The sequence below is a fragment of the Neophocaena asiaeorientalis genome, unplaced genomic scaffold, assembly GCF_003031525.2.
Source record: "Neophocaena asiaeorientalis asiaeorientalis breed wild unplaced genomic scaffold, Neophocaena_asiaeorientalis_V1.1 scaffold149, whole genome shotgun sequence".
Lineage (NCBI taxonomy): Eukaryota > Metazoa > Chordata > Mammalia > Artiodactyla > Phocoenidae > Neophocaena > Neophocaena asiaeorientalis.
Genome location: NW_020174442.1, coordinates 5142808 through 5152981, shown reverse-complemented (window position 1 = coordinate 5152981; position 10174 = coordinate 5142808). Strand labels below are relative to the sequence as shown.

The following is a 10174-nucleotide window of genomic DNA, read 5'->3' as shown; positions in this document are numbered from 1 at the left end:
CGGGCGGCTGGCCGGGCTGGCCGCAGAAGTTGCCCGAGTGGTGCGGAGCGAGTGGGGACGGCGGGGAGGTGGGCGAGCTGGGAAAAGGCAGAGGCTTTTGGGGGGAGGGTTGAGAGGTCGGGAGTGCAGCCCCCAGCGCCCCGCGATTGTGTCCAGACAATTCCCTTCGGAGCGGGGATTTTAGGCAGGCCCTTCGGAGTGGGGATTTTAGGCAGGAGGGAGGGAGCCGTCTGTCGGCTGGAGGAGGTGTCAGGGGTCAGCATTCATTTCTGGGAGAAACTTCCTGATGGGGTATTTGTTTTAAGGGGGGGGGTAGGGATTTACCTATTCGATAGAGCTTTTGACTTAGCTCAGAACTTATCCAAGGCATTAGTCGGGGGCTCAAAATTACTCTGATGGTTACTGTTAGGGTGCTGCTTTGTTTGTTTCTCCCACTTGCAAAGGGGAAGTGACCCACAGGAGCGTCGGCTTGGTCCACAGCCCCCGCGTTTCTTTTCTGCGGGGTGGTGATGGAGATGTGTGTTTGCTCCTGGGGTGAGGGTAGTTAGGCCTGTGTTACGACCATTCCAGTTCTCCCAGGGAAGGAGGAAAAGTTAATGGGTGGGAGTGTGTGTGGGAGATGGCTACTGTTGCTACTCTGTGCGAATTAGTTTTAACTCTGTTGTAATGAGTACCAAGGCTGGTCAGCAAGTGACCCTTTTTTAACCTTTGGTTTTAGAACATCGACTTTAATTGGAGAATTAAAAACCTACTGATTTTTAATAAGTTAAGGAAAGAAGTTAGTACTTATTTCTTTTACGTTTGCAATTACTTTTTGTGATAGGAATGACATTTGCCCACAGATAGTAAAAGAGGTTAAACTATATCTGAGTTGGAATACTTTTTAAAATTAAAAATATCTAATTAGTAAAACCATGTATATATTTTTGAAGAATATTTGCTTTCCCTGTAAATAAGCAGATTGTGAAAGAAAAATATCACAGAAGTTGTAAGATGTGAGGCCAGTTTAAAAAACATTTCCCACCAAAAATGAGATCTGGTTTGTGACATTCTTAATAACTTTTTTGGCAGAGGGGAGTGGAGAGTTGTGTTTAGTGTATTTTGTAATTATTCCCAAACTTTGCTCCAACTGTATTCTGAGTTAAGATCAATTATTTTCTTATTTTATATACGTTAGCCTTTATAGTTGCACAAAAGATGAAAATCATATTTATGGGAATTGGAAGAAAGGTGTAATAAGATAAATTGCATGGCTTTGGTATAAATTTGTAGCAGAGTGTATAGACACTTTTGCATTCAGGGTGCTTGCATTTCTGAATATGCCTCAGGTATAAGGAGTAAGTAGTTCTTATTAGAACGGGGGGACAGAAAGTTTAATTTTGAGGTTGATATGTATGAGACTTTTGGGGGAATCTTGGAAAATGATTATCTTTTCTGATGGTTTATTGTGCTTACTGACCTCTTCTGCCATTCATCAACTTAAAAACTAATGCATTATATAATTATTGACATTTTCATTGTTAGATTTGCAAGCATTAACTATTAACAAAATCTTCAGCACACAGAAGTCACTTATTCCTTCAAATAAAAGAACTAGGATTAGAACAAAGGAATAGTTTAGTTCAACCTGAACCTTTACTTTGTGTAGGGGACTTTTACTATGTGGTGAGGGTGGAAGAGTGGTAGAAACATGAGGAGGACTAAGAGCCAGGACTAAGACCCTTAAGGGAGAAGCAGACATGCACAGAAATAATTGCAACACAGGACTCCTGTGGGGTTTATTAGAAATGTATGGAAGCATGCGTGTGTGTGTGTGTGTGTGTGTGTGTGTGTGTGTGTGTGAGATACCAATTTTGACTAGGGAATTATAAACGAGGTTAGAGCTGGTAATACTCCATTTGGGGCTTAAAATATTTTAATGGTCAAAATGGGTCGGGGTGTGTGTGGGGTGGTGTGGGTAGTTTTGTAGGTGAAGGGAGCAGTTGAGAACCAGCATGCTGGTTTGCTACCGTGGGGCCTGTTGAGCTGCACCTAAGGCTGCTGTGCCAGGAGGTCTCTGGGAATAGAAGCTGTAAAATTAGGTGGGGATCAGTCAGTCCATGGACATCTAGAATGCCTTGTATTTAAAAGTGAGTCAGTTTAAGGTATGAAGGTCCAAGTGTATAGATTCTATACTGATAGCAAGTAGGTAGGCAAATAAGGCTAGTAAGTTTAAAGGAAACAAATTAGAATAGTCAGTTTGTTATCATTCATGCTAATGGAGGAAAGCAGAAGAGTATATAATCTAAAACAGTTCCTGCATGGCTTTGTCATATTTCTTTGCTTGCATTTGGATATGAGTGTGTGGTAACCTGGTAATTGGTTTTATATGAAATAAATCTAGATTTTAAACATATGACTTGGGAAGAAATGGGCATCTTTCCCTTTTCTTCTCTGGGTGCCCTCTGTAATCCCCTTCATGCTGGGAATAGACCATCATTCTGGTGTGGTTTATTGGTTCAGATTTTTTCAGAATGGAACAAGTAGTTGTTTAGTTTCAAAGGGCTTCCCAAAAGGATGTATCAAACTAAATAGTGGGAATCTGAAACAATAAATAACAAAATACAGGTCATTGGATAGTTATATTATTGTTAATACACTTTAAGGTGAGATTTGCTATGGATAAAGTGAAATGTGAAGAATCTACATAGGAAGAGAATTGACTATACCAGTAAGATGACAACATGAGAGACTACCACAGTTATGGATAAATATATACAGGATTTTTAGTCATCTTAAATATTGATGACTCTAAAAAAATTGAATCCCAAACTTAATCATTATCAAAGGAGTGCTTAGAAAAATATCACCCTTATGACACCATTGTTTAATCATCTAGTCATGTAACAGGGGAGATTGTTTGATAGTTTTTTACTGACTATTCCCCTCTTAGTGTTCAATAAGGATTTACATTATAACTGAATTTGTATCTTGAACCTCCCGATAATAACAATACCTATTACAATTTATTAAGTGCCCACTTGGTCTAAGGACCATAAATGATAACTGTTAAGACAACTCTGAGTTAGGTGGTGTAAGCCTTGCTTTTGACAGTAGGAGGCAGAGTTTTCTAGAATTTAAGCAACCTGTTTAAGATATATCTTGGAAGTAGCAGAGTGCATATTTAAATCTTTTTCTTTTTTTTTTCTGACTTCACAGTCTTAGACCGATGATGTCTTCTATAATCTTCCATATTCTTCCTTTTTGTCTTTTCTCATGCAGTTGGCACTTAGTGGTATTGATTAAAGTTGTTAGTATGTGTTTGGGTATTTGTTCTTTAAGATATAATTTCTTTGGAAATGGCGGTTTTGGGATATCTGTAGTTCTCTACTAGTAGTGACTCTCTAGGAGCAGAAGATATGGTTCTAGTAATGTAAGCTACCTTAGAGTATCATTTTTGTGCTGATCTGTAGGAAAGAACCATACATGAGATTGTTAATGTGTGGAAATCAAGTGTGTATTGTCTATTAATGTGAAGTGACTTTGGAGAGCCTCTGAACTAGTTAGAAAACATGGAATGGGACAGATAAGCGGGGATAGGTAAGTTTTAGAGACACAGTGGAGACTGCTGTTAGCCATGTTTTTTCTAGCTCCCTTCTCACAGCTGAGATTTAGGAACTATAAATGTTTGGGTTTCCTTCTATAATGGGACCTATGGAAGGTGCATAGTGATTTGTTCTTAAACTCTCCTATATTATGTACTCTCCTTCTACTCCCCGCCAATCATCCTAGTTCTGAGGAAGAATTCTTAACAGTGAACTTGAAGTACTTGTGTATTTGGTAGATAAGACACACATTTTGATCATTTTCTTTACTAATGATATATCACATAGTTATAATGTAATTAAATGAAAATCTATAGCTAAAACCTATGTCCACATGACTGTATCACGTCCACATTTTTTATAGCGTTTACTGTAATTAGTAAATTCTCATGATGTATATACTCTTTTTCTTAAACACAAATTTCTAATGCTTTCTTCTTCAGTGAGGTAATGCAGATTTTAACTGTATTCAAATTTATTACATATATTTAGTTGATTTTGTGTTGAACTACTTTCCTTAGCTGATAGCTACGTTGGAAAAACAAGGGGGCGGGGGAGAGGGTTTCTCTGCCATTATATTCTTCATCCCGATTGAGAAAATTCATATAAAGTGCCATGATGTGATGCCTGGCACATAGCAGGCACTATGCAGATCTTCTCTTAAATTTAGGGGTTGCTGATATATATGAATTGTCAGAGTGTTGATTGGTGTGTAGAATGAGCAAAGACTTTTGGGGATAGCCTATTACAGGAGAATCTCTGAGCTCACCTCTCTTTAACCCACTCAAAAGATTAAGTTATACTCTTCATTCATTTACTACTTGATGTCCATGCTACATTAAATGGCAGTAGACTACCCTCTAGTTTGTTCTTGAACTTTTATTCCTACCGGTTATTGTATACCGTGTATACCTACCAAGAATCATTTGTCTGTGTACCCAGCAAATTGTTAATGGCAGTTGTACTTGTTGTAATTATATAGTTTAATGAGATGTTATTCAGTGAACTATGAAGGCGAAAAGGTGTTTGTATGAGAGCCAGTGACTGCTTTGGAAACAGGTGAGTAGCTGAAGTCACTTCCAGTTAAAATCGGTGTAGGTGAAATTAAATGACTAGGGAAAAAACCCTAAAAGTTGTAGATTTTGCAATAAGATTCTGCAATAAAATTGCTTATAAGTGTTTGTGAGATGTCTTTCCATGTTTAAGAAACAAACTGGAAATCACAGGTGATGTACTATGGGTGTGGTTTTCGCAAGAAAGATAAAGTAGAACTATAATCCATGGATTCATGCGTGAAGGAAAGGCCTTGGCCCTGCATTAAAAGACTGTCTTGTGGACTTCCCTGGTGGTGCAGTGGTTGGGGGTCCGCCTGCCGATGCGGGGGACGTGGGTTCGTGTCCCGTTCCGGGAGGATCCCACGTGCCGCGGAGCGGCTGGGCCTGTGGGCCGTGGCCGCTGGGCCTGTGCGTCCGGAGCCTGTGCTCCGCAACAGGAGAGGCCGCGACAGTGAGAGGCCCGCGTACCGCAAAAAAAAAAAAAAAAAAAAAGACTGTCTTGTGATTGTATATTTTTGTGTTTTAGTTGCATTAAAATGTTTAAGGTAGATTCTTTTATGATTCCCCTTTTTAACTAAGTTATGAACTGTTGGTTAATAATAGTATATTAAAGGGGTATCTACTTCTAAAGTAACACCTAGTTTATACTCTCTCATAGAGATTTGTTTAACAGCATCCTCTTTTAAAAAAGAGAAATACTGGTATTCCTGAACATATAGTCATTCATATGTTAGGGGGAATTGTTTAATTATTAGGTCACATGGTTCCCACATGTTTCCTGATAGGATCCCTCCTCTGATTTCGTATGTTACCTTTCAGCGTTTATTACAGCATCAGGGTTGGAGAGAGCCTTCTTGTAATTCCACCATCTCCTCAACCTGAGTAGGGACTGCAGGAGTGAATTGGTAGAGCAAATTGTCCTTTGGAAGAGGAAATGCCATACCCAGGAGCAGTTGAGCTTGGTGCAAAGGGTGCTGGTCTAACAGCTTACAGTAACTACTTGCCTTTCTTGTCTAGCTCAGCCCAAAGGCAGAGGAAAGCTTATAGGTGTTGAAAAAGGAGGTCGAAGTTGGAGAAGGAAAGGTAGATGGGGTATACTCTTTATCTTGGTGTCACCACATTACAACACCTGAAATGCAGTAGCTGAAATGGAATGCTGAAGTATGAAGGCAGGGTTAGTTTTTCAGAGCTTTGGTTAGCCTCTGTGAAATTTACTTGGCTCTGCTTTCCCATGTGTGTTGGATTCATCCTCAGACTGGTAGCAAGATACTGGTGCACTGGCCAGGACATCTTTTGCGCAAGCCTACCAACATATTTTCCCCTTCATGTTTCATTGACCGGAATTAGGTCACGTACACTTCCAAACCAGTTATGACAAGGGGGACAGGGTTATCATAGTGAGTTTCTACCAATCAGGATATATACCCTTGCAACTGGCGATGGGGTCACATTTCCCTGAGTTACATGGTGGAGGGAGGATATTTTAAAAAATTGTGGGAAGGAGGAATATAGGGGAAATGGATGTTAGAGAGGCAATCAATAGTGACCACCACATCTACACGTCTGCTTGTTTTAAGGATGAAAATAAATAATGCATCTAAATGCACTTTGAACTTTAAAGTGTTGTACAAATGTAACGGATGAAAGATTAGAAGGCTGCTTCTATATGACTATCTTAAATATGCTCAGGTATGAATATTTTAGGAACTGAAAACACTGCTAGTTTTCTTATTGACTAACTTTGAGTCAGTAAAATCAGTTAAAGACTATACTTTTTTTCATGGAACTCATAAAGCTATTTTAACTTTAAATTAAACATTTGTACTTGTAAACTTATTTAAATTTTTTCTGTGTTGCTACCCTCCTTCTTGGACAAAACTTGTCCACATCTTTGATCTCATCAGATTTCTTTGTCATACCTGGAGGAGAATAGATGCTTTGAGGAAATGGGAATTTATCAGTCAGAGAAATGGTTTATTTTGAATCAAGGAATCTGATTGAGGTAGGAGGGAAACGTGTTACATATCTTGAATACAGCAAAAAAATAAAAAATAAATAAAAATTGTGGGGGCTGGGGAGAATCACAGACTTTTAGAATTGAAATGAATTGTGGGAAGGTTGAGTGAAATGCTTAAGTCACACACCTGGTTGGTAGAACTCTCCTATCCTCATTGATAGTGTAGTGCTCTTTCTGACCAAAAAGTGGGAGGCCATGAAAAGTTTTGTCTACTTTGCAGTTTTGCTCAGGACCATGGGCTAGTTATGTAAAGCAGTCAGCCAAGTACCTTTAATACAGATATCTGGGTTCTCAGGGTTTGGAAATTTGTAGCCAGAGTTGGTGTGTGTGTGTGTGTCTGTGTGTGTACGTGTTTAAGTAAAACAAGCAAACAGACAAATCTTTTAATCTTCTCTCAAGCAGTCGACAAAAACAGCATGCATACACACATACACACACACAGTAACCTCAAACCTGGACTGCTGAAACGAAAATGCAGAAGCAGAATGAGTGCTTGGAACAATTCATATATTTTTATTTTCAAGAAAGTTGTTATCTTAAAGATTTCTTTGTTTTCAGTATATGTAAAAGAAAATTGTGTGTGTGTGTATGGGGACATATATGGAGATACACGTATGTATGAATACATAATTAATATACAGAATTAATTGTTGTAATTCTAATTGTTGCAGTGTTGTTATAAATATACAGAGTAAATCCATCCATCCCCTGGAAGGATATTTACGTTAATGACAGATATTTATAGATTTGGAATGATTTTTATACTTTTTATACTTCTCTGTAGTGTTTGGATTTTCAGCTATGATTATGCATTATTTTTACCATTGGGAAAAAATATTACTTTTTTTTTTTTTGAGGGAAGAAAATAAAATTCTGGGGTGGAATGTTTTCTACCAACCTAGAATTTAACATATAATTCCGCTTTCATTGTATATTACCTTAAATAGAGTGTGCCTTGAATGCACTGATACTTTGTAATAGTATTTATTTTAAAAATTGGACTTATTACAAATTATATATCTTAAAATTTTAAGTTGAGGGGCTTCCCTGGTGGTGCAGAGGTTGAGAGTCCGCCTGACGATGCAGGGGACACGGGTTCGTGCCCCGGTCCGGGAAGATCCCACATGCCGCGGCGTGGCTGGGCCTGTGAGCCATGGCCGCTGAGCCTGCGCGTCCGGAGCCTGTGCTCCGCAACGGGAGAGGCCACAACAGTGAGAGGCCCAAGTACCGCAAAAAAAAAAAAAAAAAAATTTTAAGTTGAAGTTGGCCGTATGATACCATTTGATACAAGTATATTTTATGAAAGTGGACTTCTGAATTTTTCTAATTATTAATTTGTTATCTATTTTTTTAACTTGTTTGGTTTTGACTTCAAGTGGTATACTTGGCAAGGTACCAGAGTATGATATATTGGAGTCAAAGTTATAGTCAGAGTTTCCTGTAGTAAAAAGGGAAGTGAAAATGTTTTTTTTCCTTACACCCAGTCTGTGTTATGTTTATTTTCTATTTCTGTGAAATACTTATTATATATTCTAGCAATGAATACTTTCAAATGGCAGGCAAATATAGTAGGTAATGTTATAGGGAGAGAAAATTCCCATAAGACTCTTCCACTAGTCTAACTGTGTGTGTACACATGGCTATAAGGCCTTTTCATAAAATCCTAATTTGGTGTGCAAAAATAACCTAGTATTGTTTTGGAGGTGAAACTAGTAGGTATCAGTTGTTGATGACATTTGAAAAAGAAACTGGTATTTGTAGATGCATATTTTTGTAAAACATTATTTTCTCCTTTTGTTCCAAGGAAGTGAAAACAACATGTCCCCCAAAAGAAGTGTAAATTTAAAAGATGTGGAATCTTGTAATGCCAGTTTTTATTTTAAAAAGTGGTAGATTATTTACTGAGCGCTTTTTCTATCATATGATTGTCGGCATATTATGGCTAATATTTCTTTATATATTTGGGATTCTGAAAATATTTGTAGTTAAAATATCAAAATGTAATCAGCTCTTTAAACTCATTCTCTTGAGTATTTTCTGATAGTCTGTTGGAAGTTGATAACTGGAATGTGTATTGTGTGTTTATTGTATACTGTTACTCTAAATACTCTACTAATGAAGGTTGTTTTTTGAAGGCTGATTGAAAAATAAAATCCTGAGCACTGGGAATGAGAATTTCAAATAAGTTAAAATAAATTTTACCATACCCACTTTAAAAAAAACCTTCCAACTGAAAATTAGTAAATTTTTTTCTGTGACAGAGTAAACGAGAGAACAAAACTGGGCAATTTTAATGACAGTGCTTTCAGTCCTTGCTGTAGGGCTGGGAGTGCTAACTTACTAGTAGATGAGAAAAAAGGATTTGTGGAGAAGGCAGCTTGGACCAGTGGTTCTCAGCCCTGACTTCACATTAACATTTTCTGGGGAGCTTGAAAAAATTACAGATATTGGGATTCTACCCATGCTACTTTATATTTGAATCTGGGGATGGGGCCAAGGCATTGATCTATTTTAGGATTTCTACAGGTGATTCCAGTGCGCTTCAGGGTTGAAAATGACTGATTTCTCCTTCTTTTTATACACATCTCTTAGCTTTTTTTGAAAAAATGTCTTCCTTTTACTTTCAAATTCTCTTTTTAATCAGAGATGGAGGTGTGAAGATGAGATAGAAATGCATAGAAAATATATGCAAGAGGACCAGGTTAATGAAATGACTTCTCTTCAGGGTTTCATACTCAGAATGCTTAGTGAAGACACTATTTATTCCTTGTTCATTAGCAGCTTTTGAATAGTGTAGCACCAAAACTTGAAGTTTGGAAAATTTGTTAAAGGGAAATTTATCTAGAATAAATTAAGGTACCAATTCAGATGCCCCTAGAAATCTTAAGAAACCTAAGTGATGAAAGCAATCCTGTCTTCAAAGTTAGTATAAGAATGTTCCTCATCAAAATTTGATTAGTTTTAGTTACCATATTTTATTAGTTATATTTATCATATTTGCAATATCACTGAGTTGTATTTTTCATGGAACGTAAAGATGGAAGGGGCCTTAATGGTTGTTTAGTATAACTGTACTTATACCGCTTTACTCTCTTTTTTTTTTTTTGTGGTATGCGGGCCTCTCACTGTTGTGGCCTCTCCCGTTGCGGAGCACAGGCTCCAGACGCGCAGGCTCAGCGGCCATGGCTCAGGCCCCCAGCCGCTCCGTGGCATGTGGAATCTTCCCAGACTGGGGCACGAACCCGTGTCCCCTGCATTGGCAGGCGGACTCTCAACCATTGTGCCACCAGAGAAGCCCTTTACTCTCTTATACCGTTGTTGATGAGGTACTGTCTCTGTTTTTCCCCTTGGTAGAAATAGTTTAGTAATTAAGTTATAGTATATTGTGGGTATAGTATATTGTTTATATTGTATGTAGTCAGTAAATATATACATATAAATGCACTATGATAATAGGGTTTTATGATTATTGTGTCTTATCATTTATGGCAAATCAGGGTCCATGGTAACTTATTTGC

At 37.9% G+C, this 10174-nt stretch overlaps 1 protein-coding gene across 7 annotated transcripts in view; it reads left to right on the top strand.

Annotated features, from left to right (window-relative positions):
* CSNK1G3 (casein kinase 1 gamma 3) overlaps window positions 1-10174 on the top strand; it is a 128359-nt gene that overhangs the window by 524 nt on the left and 117661 nt on the right. The window contains exon 1 of one of the 7 annotated variants that reach the window (XR_003004824.1): window positions 4585-4643. The exons of the other annotated variants lie outside the window; for them this stretch is intronic. The gene's annotated coding sequence lies outside the window, so the exon portion shown is untranslated. Of the gene's footprint in view, window positions 1-4584; window positions 4644-10174 lie in introns of those variants that run through there. 7 annotated transcript variants of the gene reach the window in all.